The following is a 15,252-nucleotide window of genomic DNA, read 5'->3' as shown; positions in this document are numbered from 1 at the left end:
ATCCTGCTGTTAACCTATGAACCAGCAGAGAATGTAAGTGTCCATTTGTATAGGAAAATTATTTTATATGAAGATTCAGTAGCACCTTTGGACCAGGAAAGATAAATAACAAAATGGAGTCTCTTTCATGAAATTACAGATAAATAAAATGCAGTGCTAATAATAGAGGTCTAAATCATAAACTCATTCCATCCATAAAACAAGTATGTAGGTGGACTTAAGTAAAAACCCATCTTTCTTTCTATTTTGGTGCTGAAAATATATAAACTTACAAGATTTTATTTAGTGTCTTCTTAGCAGCAACCCTTAAAGGTGACTTAAGTTAAACCTTCACTTACTTTGCCTGACATCCAGGCAGTGTTTGCTGTGCTGAGGAAGTTGAGTTTAGGAATAGAATTGACTGTGGCTTTTTTCTTGTGCATTTTCAGTGCTTATCTCTGTGACTTAATGGATGTATTTCTCAGAAAGTGTGGAGAACTGGGCTGAGATACTGTTGGGTGGGCTGAAATGCCATGGTGTGTAGTAGAATTGACCACCTCTGCACTGAAGATGATTTTCCTAATATCCAACCTAAACCTCCCCTGGTGCAGCCAAACTAAAAGGCCAGGTGATCTCTAGTGAAATGTTGAGAGTAGTAGATGCTTTTTTACCCTAATCTTTAAAAGCACAGAAAATTAAAGGTAGAAAAAAGTCTTTCTGCAATGCAAACAGGAAAACTTTAACATGAGGGAAAAGGGTTGCAATTCACAACATAATCTGATTCTTTGCTTACAGTTAGAAGCTTTAGAAGTAGTAGAGCTAAGGAGAGCCTAAGATGTTTCTTGTTAAACACTTAAGGATAGGAAAAGATGTGTGAGGGCAATTATCTTGATTAAAAAATTTGATCATTAAATACGTATTTTTCAAGGTGCTAAAAAGGGATTTTGTTGATTTGGGCTGAAACTACTACTCTCCATCTATGTTTAACTTCTCTCTTTCTTTCTTTGAAGAGTTTGAAAATTCTTCAAACTTTCCTTGTTTTATGAAGTAAATTCAGTGTCAGCCAGCAAATGTTATTGTTTCATAATTTATTTTTTAAAAGGATGTCATTCCTTTAAAAATGAGTGATGAATGAATGAGGGACATTCATTAATGGGACAGAGATGCTGTTTGGTGCATGGATTACTGGGTGGTTTGTATATTAAAATGCAATTTCTCCCTCTGTCCTACCACCTGTGCAAAAGGAGATGGAATATTCAGTGCAGAGAGTAGGAGCTGCTAAATTGGTGGATATTTAGGACCTTTCTATTACTCACTGTACAATATTAAGTGTAAAAAAAATTATGTATGTAAATTTGGCAAATCTGATATGAAACCCAGTGTTCAGGATAGTAGTTGAACTCAGAATTGTTTGTCTTTGTGCCTGGTCACTGTGCTATGTCACATTGCTTGAGAAATAGGTCACAAAACAGAGAATATTGAAATCATGTTTCATACAAATGTAGGAGGAATCCTAAATTCAGCAGTAACAAAAATGAAAAGGAAGGCAGCACAATAAGGGCAAGAAAAGATGCTTAAGTTTTCCACAGTTCCTGCCTCATTGTTTATTCCAGCTTCCTGTTTTTTCAGTCTGCTTCTCAAGCCTTTCTTGTGCATATACACAGATTATAGTATGCACAAGAATAAGCTGAAGGCAGAAACTAACTTAATGAAGACATTCTTGTGAGAGAGAAAAGATTTTGTTGTCCACAGATGCGCAAAGAAAAACAGAAAAGCAGCTGCCCTTAGAAATGGAGTAAAAGTAGAGCTGAGTGCCACGTCATGATGCTTTACTCAAAATCTGGTGTGTTCAAAGTCTTTGAGAGCTTCTGTACTGTTGTGCAGGGATGTAACTGAGAGGTGGAACGAGAAGCTTCTGTAAGCCTCATGTCTTAGATACTGTCCTGAGCAGTGCTGTCTCTTTGCCAGTTTCCAGATGGCAAATAAGGATAAAAGGAAATAGCTTTCATAACTCTGGTGTGGATGACACAAGTTTTGTGTCAAAAACTGCTCTTTCCTTAAGACCAAGCTATTGAGAGAGTCATGTGCTGTCATCTTTCTCTTCAGAGGAGGATTCTGAAGGGCAGAGGTCCTCAGCTCACTAGTTCCTATCTCTGTAGGAAATTAGTTTGTCTTTTCTGAAACCTTTGAGGGCAGGGACAGTATAAATGTGGTGGAAAAAATTGTGTGGCAAGTGGGTGGGGAAGTGAGGTGAAGTAGAGCTGATATACAGCAATTAAGGCTTGTGGTCACTTGGCCTGCAGAGTTAAGGAGCTAGGGATGCTGGTTAGCAACAATTTAATTTAAGGAATATCTGCACTGCACCCACAAGGCTGTGAGCACTGGCATCTGGGTGAATTGGGCTGGTTTATTCTACTCCTTGTGTTATTTGTTCATCAGCTGAAGCATTTATGAGAGCAAATGCAGCTGGTGGCATTTGGGCTGTGGAAATTATAGTTTGTAATATTCTTCTGACAGTAATTTGAGAGTTTAAAGAATTCTATAACTAATATTTCAGTCATGCACTGAAAACCTTCAAGTTTTAGGAATTTATTTTTTTTTTGCACTACCTTTACCAAATAGCCAAAAATTCTATAGGATTCCTCTGAATCACTAACCATGGCTGCAGCAGCATACCTGGTGAAATAGATCGGTGGTCCAGTCTGCTTTGACAACTTTTATGGAACCAAATATAGGAGAAAGAGAAGAGAAAATTTGTAGGGCTGGTAGTGGCTTGTATTTTTCAATAATTTATCAAGATTGGAGAGCACAGATTTCCTTTGGGAAATATTAGTTCTAAGGTTTACAAAGTGCCTCAGTTGTAAATACCCATAAAAATGACAATTTGGTAGGTCATATTTATTCTTAAGCAGGTCAAAGGACATTAGCGTATTCCTACTGTATAAATCTGTCAAGTGCAGAATTTCTTTATGCTCCCAAATCACAAAAGCACCTCTTACAGTCAAGGAGAAAGCATCACATTATTGCCAATCAAGGACAACAAGCAAGAATATTGATCTCTACCCAATAACTTTTGCCCTGCTCACGAAGTTTTTATTACTGAAACTGGACACATCGAGGGATTGAATTTAATATATACATATAGTGCTGATTTATTACAGGAGGAGAAATATGGTCTGGCCTTACTTCTGGCTCAGTATTTTAAGATCTATTTTGTTCCTTGCCTGGAAGCTTTTTCTACAGACAAAGTGTAAAATTTCCAGCTAGCTCTGGGTGTGCACAAATCTTCAGCTCGCAGAGGTACATTGACTTATGGGTGTACAAGCATCCTGCCTGGTGGCCTTACAGTCATGAGTTTTGATTTTAGGAGTTTATGTATGTGAAAGTTTGTATAGGGGGTTTGTTACTTCAGAGAGACATCACTAAAGATAACCCTGAGGAGAGAGGAGGGGAGCTTGAAGGGCACAAAAGGTCTGGGTGCTGCTTGCTGAGCCTGGTGTGCAGATGTGTTGGCTTTCTGCTCATCTGTGGAGCTGTGCATGTAAAACCCTTTGTATAGGGGCTGTTTAGCAGTCACAGGCATTGGAATGAAGGAGAGGGCCAGCATCCTGCATCTTGGTCTCCTGTTGGTGAAACTTCATATTTTGTGGTTATTTTTGGTTGATGACTGCAGAGGATTTGGCCTCTCCACAAACAAATACAGCATCTTTGAACTCTGTCCACAGTGACAGCCATGGCTTAAGGCAGAGGTAGGATCAATCAGCTGCTTGTTAGAAGAGAAGTGCATCTACAAAACTGAAGGGAGAGTTCTTCACCACAGAGTTCCAGAGCAGTGGACATTGGAAGGAACACCTAGTCTAACCACCAGCTCAAAGCACAGTCCACTGACTGTTGCTCAGTGAACAGGTTGTTTGCTCCACTGAACAGGCTGCTCAGGATCTTGTCAGGTTTTCAATGCAAGGATGGTATTTGATGTTTCCACAACCTCTCTGGGTAACCTGTTCCAGTATTTCAGTGGTCAGGGATAAGCTACTGAGTTAAAAACATGAGGCATGTAAGTCAGCAGGACCAGATATCTGTTTATGTTGCATCCTAGAGAGCGACCAACTCCCTGTGTAATTATAAGCCCCGCTGGCTTTTTACCTGTCTAGGCAAAAGATAGGAGTTTTGGTTGCTCTTTGGCCTTTCAAGAGCTGGTCAGCCCTTTCACAGAATAAATGCCTGCAGAAGTAGCTGATGGATTTGCTGTTCATGTTCATAATGCTGGGGAGAGAGCTGGTGAGGCCACACCCTACTCTCCATCATTTCCTGACGGAGCAGGCAGAGGGACACGCTGAATTTCTCCAGACATGTCCTTCCCACACCAGACATTTTGTCAGGGGGTTATGTGCAAGGATTATGTGTTTGTCAGGATTTCCAGATGTCAAGTAATCCCAGCACAGGAGCAAATCCTACTGTGCCTGCAGAGCAAACCTGACACTCCCTGGAAGTGCCCCTGCTCGTGGTGAGCCCACTCCCACTGCATCTGATGAGGCTGGGGGTCCTGTGCACATGCCCTCCTGTGGATTTTCACAGGCACAACAAATTGGATGTAACCCAAACCTTTTGGATTAACTCTGCGTTTTCAGACCATCTGTGCAGCACATGTACCACTGGGCTGGTGGTGCTTTGAGGGCTGGACAGAGTTCTTCTACCACACAGCTCCTGGGAATGCATTTCAGCGTAAGAAGAGTTCAGAACAGGATCCTAGCACAATCAGAAATCATGCTTTTTACTGGGAACCTCTAAGCAGGATTCTGCTGTAGGAAGAAGCTGATTTTTTTAGGTTCTTCAGCCTCCTGACTTATTACAGGTAATTGTGTAGTCAGCCTTACCCTGCCTTCAAGGTGCTTTCCTAAGGCACAGATTTCAGAAGGCACTGAGAAGGCAGTAGCTTTTGATTTTGCATCTGTGTGTCTTAACTAGAATGTAATTTCTTAACCAATGGGAATTCAAACCAGGAAGGAGACCAAACAATGTGGAATTGAGATGAAAATATGACCCAGGGTATGCATTGTCTACTTCAGGTGTCAGGTGGAAATGCTGAGTTCTACCAGCTGCCTTTAAAATCACCTCTCGGAATCAAGCCTAGAATGAGAAAGTGACAATGACTTCCATGTCACCTTTTCAGGTAAGTACAGAAAGCTGTAGTTGCCAGAGCAGTGATGAATCATGATTTCTTTCCATCCGAAGAGCCTTGGGCTTTTTCCTCATTCAAACATTTAACTTACTTGCAGGGCTGACAGAAAAGCAGTAGATTTTTTTCCAAATTTCCATTTGCCTTTCCATTTATCTACTTTGATCTAAAATATAGAACCTGATAGATGCCCTAGGTAAATCAAACATTTTCCGTCTGCCAAAATGGTTTTGCAAATGCTTATTTCATGCCATTACCATTTTTCTGTTTCTAGCAGTAAATCAAAAAGTATCAGCCATTCATCCACTTTAAAAGTAATGCCTTTCCTTAGCATAATTACACATACCCAGTGGAGATCTGTGTGCACAGTAAATCTATTCCTTTAAAAGGTTTTGCCTTAAGTACCACGGTGACATAAATTGGTGAAGCGCAAATTTATTTATTTAAAAGGTTTATTCTTCTAACTGATCGAGTAACTGTTACACATCCATTGTTTGGTTTGGGTGGAGAGGGCTTTTATTAATGTATCAGATTTAATTTTGCAGCAGATGTTTATGTAGAAAGGTCTCACTCCTTACAGGACTTGTAGCAATTGATATGCATGTGTAATTTATTCTCATTACAGGTTTATTCTTAACTGGTGTTCAGGGGGTCTTCACTGTATCTCTAGTAGATCCTTGAGAATTAAATAGTTTAACGAATGTAATGAGCAAGCCTGAAAGAAGTACACGTAAAGCAGAATATGGATTTGGGTATTACCTCTCCAAATTTGCAAATAATATAAGTATGGTATTAAAAGGGAGTGAGAAATTGCCAAAAATAAATATCTTCAAGTAATAAATGCCCTGGATGGTATTTTGGCAAAGCAAAGATTTAAAAAATGAATCTTTTCATCATTCTCATGTAAACTTGCTCATCTTAGTAAGTCATGCTTGTAGCTCTCAGGGGTGTCAAACCTAAAGCAGACAAGCCCAGCTGGTGGAAGCCTGGGAGTGAAATGATGAATTTTTTAGCAGATCTGAGTTTATTTTTAGGCTTTATAGAATTATGTTTCATTTCCCTGTGAGTGAAATTGTAGGAAGTAGCTTAGAAGAAAAACAAATTAAGAAACTTCACTAGAACAGCAAAAAATAGCAAAACACTGGACCCTAACTACAGTTGAGCACAACATAATCCTGATTGCATTTGAAATTGTGGCTACAGTTTAGTCCTGCAAATATTTACATACATGTTCAGTTTATTGCATATGAGAATTCTTGAATCAAGCAGTGAGTCTGAAGAGACAGCAGACTGCAGGTTAGGTTATGGCATGGGGAACTGAATAAAATTTCTATTGTGAATATATTTTCTGTGGATATATTTTCCATGGTGCTGACTGTGGGAGTAAAATTCCAGGTGTCTGGATTTTGTTAGGTTATGCAGTAAAAGAAGCATAGAAACATTTTGGGGGAGAGGAGAGTTCATAGCAAGGTTTGGGGTCTGGAATCTTATTTGGTTAGTGCAAATAATTCCATTAACACAATCAACATAATTCAACCCTATGATTTCACACTATCCATTTTTGCTGGCACATGCAGCTACACATCCCATGTCCATTAAGGTCACTCTTTTGAGATTTCATTTTAAGTGAACTTGGCTTTTTGAGGTCTTTCCTAGTACATAAAGTAGATCAGATGTTGCCAACCATCCTTTTTTTCTCAGAGCTGATGGTGGTGCTGCCATGTGGTTTTGCCTCTGATAGAAATTGGATTAGTAAGTGACAAAGATGCCTTTTTATATCCCACGTCCTAGAATGTGCTCCTGGGGGTGCTGGGGACTGCAGCCTTCCCCACTGGAACAGCCTCCCCTCTGTTCTGCAGTTGGGAACCAAAGGAGCCACCTTGAAGGGTGAGAGAGTACCTCAGCTTCCAAACTGGCTCAATCTTTGTCTTCCCATGCTGTTTGCATCGATGCTAATCAATGTTAATTATGGTAGTGGGGCTTGTGATGTACTCATTATAAAAGCCATCCTATTTTTCTGTGTTTGTACAGTCTGTCACACAATAGAGCCCTGATTGGGGTTCCCTAGATGCTGCAAATAGCAATACAATTTGTTGTAAGAATGAATATGTGGTTCATGGTGTAAGATTACCAAACTCAGTTCATGGAGCTTGGAAGCATTGCTTGATAAGCGTGTTTGCTGTTACCATTGACCATGGCATTCTGGACATGTCTTGACAGTTGAGGTCTCAGGAGTAAACCAGTTAAGATTTTGTTACTGTTTTAATAGGTGCTTCTTTTTAAATTTGCATTTGAGTCTGTGAGTTTTGGTGTGAATATATGCTTGATGTTAGCTGTGCTTAAAATCTTCTGATTCAGCATCCTCCCTGTGCTGGGTTCACAATCCCACCACCACTCCTGACTGCACGGGGAGCTGGTGGTGCTGAAGGATGGGGTGCCAGGGTGTTTCTTTCCTAGGCTGAAGGTGAGAGCTGCAAGAGTAGGAAGGTGCTTTGTGCCAGGTGCTGAGCAGCTGCTGGGTGTGATTTGTGACAAGGGTGCCCAGCTCCTGCAGGTGCTGGAAGCCCAGAGCTGAGAGTGATGCTTTCCTTCCTCCCAAAGCTGCAGCCTCCTCCTCGGTACTAAGAGCTGACACCCAAAAGGTGCAGTCCCCTGAGATGAATTTGCTTCAGTCCTACTGTATCCTCACTGGAAATTTCAGCACAGTTGTTTATATTAATTAATTTGTATAAATAACTGTGTTAATTATAATGAATTTGTATAAGTAACTTTATTTTTTTTATGTATTAATTTGTATAAATAACTCACTGTGCACTAGCTTTGTGAGTTTTGGTGACTTATATAGGCTATTTTTTCTTTCTTTTCAGAGAAAGTTTTCCACAGTGTTATTGCTTATTACCTGGTTTGTTATGGATATTGGCTCCAGTCTCATTTTATCAATTCCCACCAGACTGCATGCTTGAGTTTTAGTTACTTACATGCAATTTAGGTGTGTGATTATCTGCCTGACTCGTAGTTTTCTGCTAGAGTGCTGACCAAGCCTGTATATAAAAATCTTTTAAATTGTTTAGATGTTACATTACCTCTCTTGAGTGGGTATGTTGTTTTAAGAGGAATTCAAGTCAGTGGAGAGCTGCTTCTGTGTTTGTAATTAATTTAAAATATTTATTATAGCATCTAGATTTTTCCCTGCTAATGATGCTTTACTGAAATTTCATGATCTACAGCACACCCTAGTGATATGTGGAAATCATGAAGTTACACCCAGTCAATTTTATTTCCTTTGTGGTGAAGCACATCTTAGGACTTCAATAAGCAAAATCCGGGAAAGTAAATACCTAAATGCCTTGTGTCCAAGATAGGAAAAACAGCTTTATAAAGCGAAAAACAGCTTTATAAACTGAGACTACAGGCTAGTCCTCTGTGAAAAGAACATCTGTACAATGAGTTAATCTGGCTTGCAATCTATAATGTTTGATATGTTTAACAACATGGGGAAAAGCAGCCAAAGGTTATGTGAGAAGAGTGAGAAATATCTCTTGGGTTCCCTTTTAGACTGGAGAGAGAAATTAGATGTAAATAAAAGCATTATGGAGGAAACATGCCGGCAGATTTCATAGGTCAGAAGCACAAATGATCATTTACTCTCTTATAGCCAGAACATTAAAAGTTATGCTATGTATTAAATCCCTCCTTTTGCAGGATGTTAGGTCACTTGGTTTTTCAGGTGGTGGTACCTGTATTTAGTTTTGAGTGGCCATCAGGCTCCATATGATCCTGCAGAGTTGTGTGCACCTTCCTAACTTTTTAGGTTATTGTCCACTCAGTTTTTTTTTTTGGATTTCCATATTTCAGTAATTTATTTTCTTCTGATTTGTCTAAACACAGAGCCTGTCAAGACTGTTCTGAATTGGCTACTGTTGATCCCATGATGGGGTGAGAGGAGAAAGCAGGTTTGAGAAGGAATCTGACAAAGAATTAAGTAGTCAAGAAGGAAGGCAAATATTTATCAGAGGTGAAATCAAATAAGTGACGTGTGGATGACACTGAAAGAAAGTGAAAGCAATGTGAGCCCCAGCTTGGCTCAGCTGGAAGATCTGATCCCATATCTCTGTTTCATGTACAGAGCATCCCTTGTCTATGTCAGACAAAGCTGAACATGGGGTCCTGCTTTCTGGTTCTCTCACGCATGAGAAATCTGTAATACTTTAGGGAGAGACAGGTTTCCTCTCAGACCTCTGCATTCCACTCTTGTCAGGTAATCCAAACAATAATGGAAATGAGTATTTTGTTTTATGTAAATAAAAACAAAAACTTTGCAATAATTTATTGTATTTATTTAAATGACATGCAAATTACTTTGTGAAACTTAGGGGGGAGAGCAGCACAACTGAAACAGCACAATTGTTTCTGAGAACATTCATTTCAAATCCACATACAATATTTCATTCATGCTTAATTATTTCCCCAATGCTAGTCTAAGCATTACTAGTTTCCTTTGTCTTTTTGCTTTTGCATGCAGTGTGATTAGAAAAACTGCTTGTGCTCTACCAACTCCTGCACATATGGGGTTTAGCCTCTTTGTTCAAGGGGTGGAGCAACAAGCAATATGAACACTCATGCTGCCAAATTTGGCACACGTGAGCCCTCCAAAGTATACAGATACCACCCGTTCCATTGAAATCCCTGTCTATATTTTGCATTGCTACCATAATGGCAACTCCATTGTCTGGGTGTATTCTTTGAAGCAGCTTTTCTCCCATTGTCTGTGCACTGTAATCCTGGAGGTTTCTGTAGTCGCTGTGAGCAGCTTACGTGAAAGAAATCCTTTAGCTTGCAGTGAACCTGCTGGCAAAGGAACAGACCATGACTAAAGCATGAGACCTGTGATCTTTCTGAAGAAAATCTCTTCAGTAGATTGCATAATTTCTTGTTTTCATGAGACCCCTTTCTCAGGTTTGGACTCGGTGTTTCCTTTTGTCACCTCTGAGGCCTGATAGGAGCAAAGATGCTGGCTGTGGATGTGTACCCTTAGCAACATTTTATACACATCCCAAATACTAGCAAAGAGACACAGCTACTGTTTGTCAGAAATTTAGGAATTGTTTATTCTAACTGCAGCAAAGTCTTGGCCTTTTAGTCTTTCATGGTATTGATTGAATTGGCACATCCTGCTGTGAGTCTTTCCAACAGACTTTGAAAACTTAATGCTTGTCTGCTTAGGGAAGAATGAAGAATTTCCTGGAACATATTGTAGAGAAAGAGCTGCCCAGTTCTTTCCCTTTCTAGCATTCAGTCACCTGCTTGGGCAATGCCCTCTCCTCCAGTGGTGCTTGCCTCTCATGATTGTGTATACACACACTGTTGTCCATAAAGCCATTCAGCATTAGCTGATCTTTACAAATTATGCCCTTTACTGGTTTTCCATGCACATAATTTTACTCCTGACACAGTCATTTGTGACATTTTTAAAGCAGTGGCTCCCAAGATTAGGGCTGCAGAAAGTCAGCAAAAGGTCCCTTTGTAATTTACAGTTTCCAGTTCATTTTGTTTCCAACGTCTAGCTCATGTTAGAGGACTATATAAATGTTATATAAACAATACCCTACTCTTCAGTTAACTTAATCCTTCAGGGAACCCTGTTGCAGCCACATAGGCATTATGTGATCCCAAAGGGTGACACCTTTGTTCTTGCATGTGACACTGAGGAATAACCCAGGAGACAGTATTGAAATCTGCTAAACTGTCAGTCTGAAAAATCCCATTTTAACTTATTTGAGCATTTGCAGTGACTTCTGGAAGCTTCAAATCTGGTCCATCATTGCAGAGGGTAATTCAAATTCACCTTTTCATCTTTTTGCCTACAACTTACCATGATAAAGGAAAATCAGGTAATGTAATCTGTACAAGCTGGCCTCTTTCACTCCACTGCCCAGCTGCCTGCAACTTTCCCTCCTGCCTGCCACATTATCAGAACTCAAATCCAGGAATGCTGGAGAGAACAATTCTGTGTTCCTTTGGAAAACTGGGGCTCTCATTCAGCACCTCTGGAGTAGGTGTAAGGTTGGACGTGAAGTCCGCCAAGGACCCTTGGCTCTGGTGGGACTGAAATCAGCTTCTTTGGGCTCCAAAGTAATGCGTGTTGGGGGCCAGAATTACACACAGCTGGACACTTTCTGTTCTCAGACTCCAGAAGCGCCAGTGCACATCTCTGACACCACTGAATAGTACCAAGCATGGAAATGTACTGCTGTTATTCCAGACACCTTCAAATGTCATCCATCCTTGATACTCAGATGTTTTGTTCCTTAACTGAATGTACAATAGACATTTTAGATCTGATTTTGACATTTGTCTACTTTATGTATGTCCTTTAATTAGTGTTTTGACAAAAGCTCAGGTGCACTATTTTAGACACACTCTTCAAAAGTGTCTGTAGGAGATGGGGATTTGTTTTAGCTCCTCTCTGGGAATCTTTCTAGCTCCTCTCTGGTATTTTGTGTAGCTATTTTTTAACCAGGTTTTTATTTCCACGTCAGTGTTCGTCCATGCTATAACCTATAAACATGTAAGCTAATTTCAGGACACTGACTTTTCAGATTGCCGTAGCTTTTTTCTGAAAAGGTCACAAAATGACTATACCAGTAAACACAATTAGTGAATTAGGTTGCTGAGGAAGTAGAAAAATAGCATAGATGACTACTGTAAAAGAGGCTAAAAGAACAGGAGATAGGTTATTCCATTTGCAGGTAAGAGCATGCCTAAAGTACCTTTAACAGCTTGCTTGGATAATGCTAGCTAGCAATGTGTGCTCTGTTCCACAGCACCAGCCTATATTTTTGGATCATCTTTCAAGACTGAGATGATATAAGGCAATTAATAGTGTTTTGTGACCTTCTGCACCAGTAGTCCATCTTTTTGGCATTGAAACTGATTTTGCCCAACTTGGCATTTTATCACCTAGGAGTGCATGGGGAGATCAAAGAGACACCTTTTACAGCAGCAGTGGAATGATTTAGTTCTGTCACACTGTTCTTCAAATTCACCATTTCTTACAAGCTGATGAGGCAAACCTCTTCTTTGCTTAATATCACATAAGGTGCATTGGAAGGATGTGAAGAGGCAGATGTTCTATAGCTTCACTTCATATGCAAAAACCTGTTATTCTTTATTTGTATTCAATTAGAAGTCAGACCCCGATGAATATCTAGTGTAGGAAATGGGGAAGAGATTTGCCATCAAGCATATGCTTTGCTTGTAGTGGATCTCAGTAACCTGTGTCTTCCTGCAGTGATTTGGTCATTTCTACTGTATTATTTACACCTTACAGCTCCGGGGTAAAGAGTGTTAATATGTGACAACTGGAGTTATGTTCCTGCTTTTAGAAATGTTGCCTTTTCTCATTCCTTTTAAAAAGCCATTCTGCAGTTGCAAATTTCCCTTACTAAGTAGCTCTGTTTAAGGATTTAAGTGTTGTAGCATTTACTTCCACATTATTTTCTTTTTTGATACAGTTGTGCCTTGTTTGATCCTGTGAAGGCTCACCATTCTCCTGGCAATCCTAGGTATAATACGAGGAGCTCAGAAGTTATAAAATTGTTGTGTTGTCAAGAAGGGAAGGTTCAAATGATGGCTGTAATATGAAGCAGAAGTGGCAGACTCTTCCAGAACAGCTGCTGTGATTGCTGTGACCCTCTAAGAGCACATGTACCAGGCAATTAGAGTACCTAGGGAGAGATGGAAGTTGTCTGGAGCCTGAGACATCAGAGACAGGGATAAGCAAAGCAGCTTTTCATCACTGCAGCACAGGATCTTCCAGCCTTTGGGGGGGAAAACAACAGGAATCTCACATCCTCCTAAACTGGGATGTGATTAGGAACGTGCTTTGTTACCTCCTTCATCCCCTGTCTTCTCTGTGGCCCATTCTCACCACATGTTCTGAAGAACACATGATATTTCTTCCTTTTTCCTCTTTTTAACATTGTGAAGTAAACCATCCTCAGCCATATCCAAGCAATGCATTAACACAAAAAGAAAATCTTGAGAGTATTTTTAGGTGCTTTGCAAACTTAGACAAACAGATCGATATTACTTCACACATGCCTCAAGTCTGGAATTGTTCTTTGTCTTGCCATTGTGATAATAAAAACTTTCAAGATTCTAAGGAAAAAAAAAAAAAAGGTGCAACTAGATGAAAAGATGAAACTCACTCTGTCACATACAGTTGCCTAATCCTCATGTTTTCTGGGATTCCTGGGATTCTCTAGCATGGAACAAAATGTAGAGAAACAACCTTTTTTCTGTGCAACAAGATTAAGTGTCTCACCTTGGAAAAAAAAAAAAATCTGCCAGGGTTTTCCTGTGAAGGTAATAGGTGTGTCAGATAACAGGATCAGGTATGTCTGGACAGTTTCTCCAGACTGAGCCTGCTTCTGATGAGCATTTTCTCAAGATGTACTAAAGGACAGGCTGAAAGCCAGAATGAATCATTGTTTTGGTAGCAACAGCCCCTCTGCAGCTGAAATAATTTGTGGTGCCCCTTGACCTATCTCTTAATATGTCAAAAGCTGTGCAGACATGAGGCTGAGGACACAATAAAGGGGCTTGCAGTCATTTTGGGTTCTGCTGTATGTTAGGGAAGCCCTTGACAGAAATCTGCCAAGTGGTTCTTCAAACAAGAATGCCAGTGCAGATGCCTGCTTTTGACACATAATGAGGATTTTTGGGGGTAAAAGGGAATGTGGTTTTTATCTTGATTTTTTAGAAGCATGGAGATCCTAGTAACTTGAAGAGGAAAAATAAAACATCCTGATACAGGAAATGAAATAGTGAATCAATGCTGATAAAAGGGATGGAGGAGGAGCAATGACATCTAGTATTTATTAAGAGCCCAGCTCACTGCAGTGAGTAGGGAATCACAGAACAGGCCAGGTTGGAAGGGAACACAGTGGCCCCAACTCCCTGTTCAAATAGGGGCCATCCCAGAGCTCATGGCCCAGTATTCCAGGATTGGTTTGGAATGTCCCCAGTGAGAAAGACTCCACACTCTCCGTAGGCAATCTGTTCAGTGCTCAGTCACTGCACAGGAAAGTTCTTCCCCATGTTCAGGTGGAACTTCCTGGGCATCAGTTCGTGCCTGTTCCTCTCGTTCCATGGCTGTGCCCCATGGAGCAGAGCCTGGTCCGTGCTCTGACACCTCCCTTTGGACACTGACAGACAGGGATGAGGTCTCTTCTCTGTCATCTCTTCTCGAGGCTGAGCAGGCCCCATTCCTTCAGCGTGTCCTCCTAAGAGAGATGTTCAGTCCCTAACTGGAGAGAGAATACAGTGAGATTATTGACAAGATCGGATGTACAGCACGACTGCCCTGAGCTGCTCTCAGTCCACCAGCTCCTGGAATTAAAAAGCACACGGACGTCTGTAGCCAGAGCAAAGCTGTCCCTGCGTGTGTTCCGGAGGCCCTTCCCGAGGGGCAGGCACGGAGTTGGGGTTCCCAAATCCCTGAGAGGAGCTGGGGTTCCCAGATCTCTGAGAGGAGCTGGGGTTCCCAAATCCGTAAGAGGAGCTGGGGTTCCCAGATCCGTGAGAGGAGCTGGGGTTCCCAAATCCCTGAGAGGAGCTGGGGTTCCCAAATCCCCGAGAGGAGCTGGGGTTCCCAAATCTCTGAGAGGAGCTGCGGGTTCCCAGATCCGTGAGAGGAGCTGGGGTTCCCAAATCCCTGAGAGGAGCTGGGGTTCCCAGACCCCCGAGAGGAGCTGCGGGCTCTCCCGAGCTGCGGCTGCCGCCAGATGGAGCCGCCGGGCAGCGGGACCCGGGCGAGGAAAAGCCCGAAACAGCGCCGGGATCCAGCCCGAGCCCACCGAGGGAGAGCCGGGCTGGTACACGGGCATCGGAGAGTGCTCACCCAGGAGAGGAACAGGCTGATTCCATCAGATCCTGGCCGGGAACCGAGGACACAATCGTATCTTAACCCAGCGGATGCAAGAACCAGATTCCCATTAACCAAATTTTTGTAAAGAACCAGATTCCCTCAAAGAACCAGATTTCTGTAAAGAACCAGATTCCCGTTAACCAGATTCCCATAAACAACCAGATTC

At 41.3% G+C, this 15,252-nt stretch overlaps 1 long non-coding RNA gene across 5 annotated transcripts in view; it reads left to right on the top strand.

Annotated features, from left to right (window-relative positions):
* LOC140684882 (uncharacterized) overlaps window positions 1-13,193 on the top strand; it is a 36,903-nt gene extending 23,710 nt beyond the window's left edge. The window contains exons 5-7 of one of the 5 annotated variants that reach the window (XR_012057810.1): window positions 5,046-5,149; window positions 6,947-7,042; window positions 8,023-13,193. This is a non-coding gene — a long non-coding RNA (uncharacterized lncRNA). Of the gene's footprint in view, window positions 1-5,045; window positions 5,150-6,946 lie in introns of all 5 variants that reach the window. The other 4 variants (XR_012057813.1, XR_012057812.1, XR_012057811.1 and 1 more) reach the window with 4 other exon arrangements.
* The last annotated feature ends 2,059 nt before the right edge of the window (window positions 13,194-15,252 follow it).

Source organism: Taeniopygia guttata, chromosome 11, assembly GCF_048771995.1.
Source record: "Taeniopygia guttata chromosome 11, bTaeGut7.mat, whole genome shotgun sequence".
NCBI classification, from domain to species: Eukaryota; Metazoa; Chordata; class Aves; order Passeriformes; family Estrildidae; genus Taeniopygia; species Taeniopygia guttata.
This window is presented reverse-complemented; position numbering and strand designations above follow the sequence as displayed.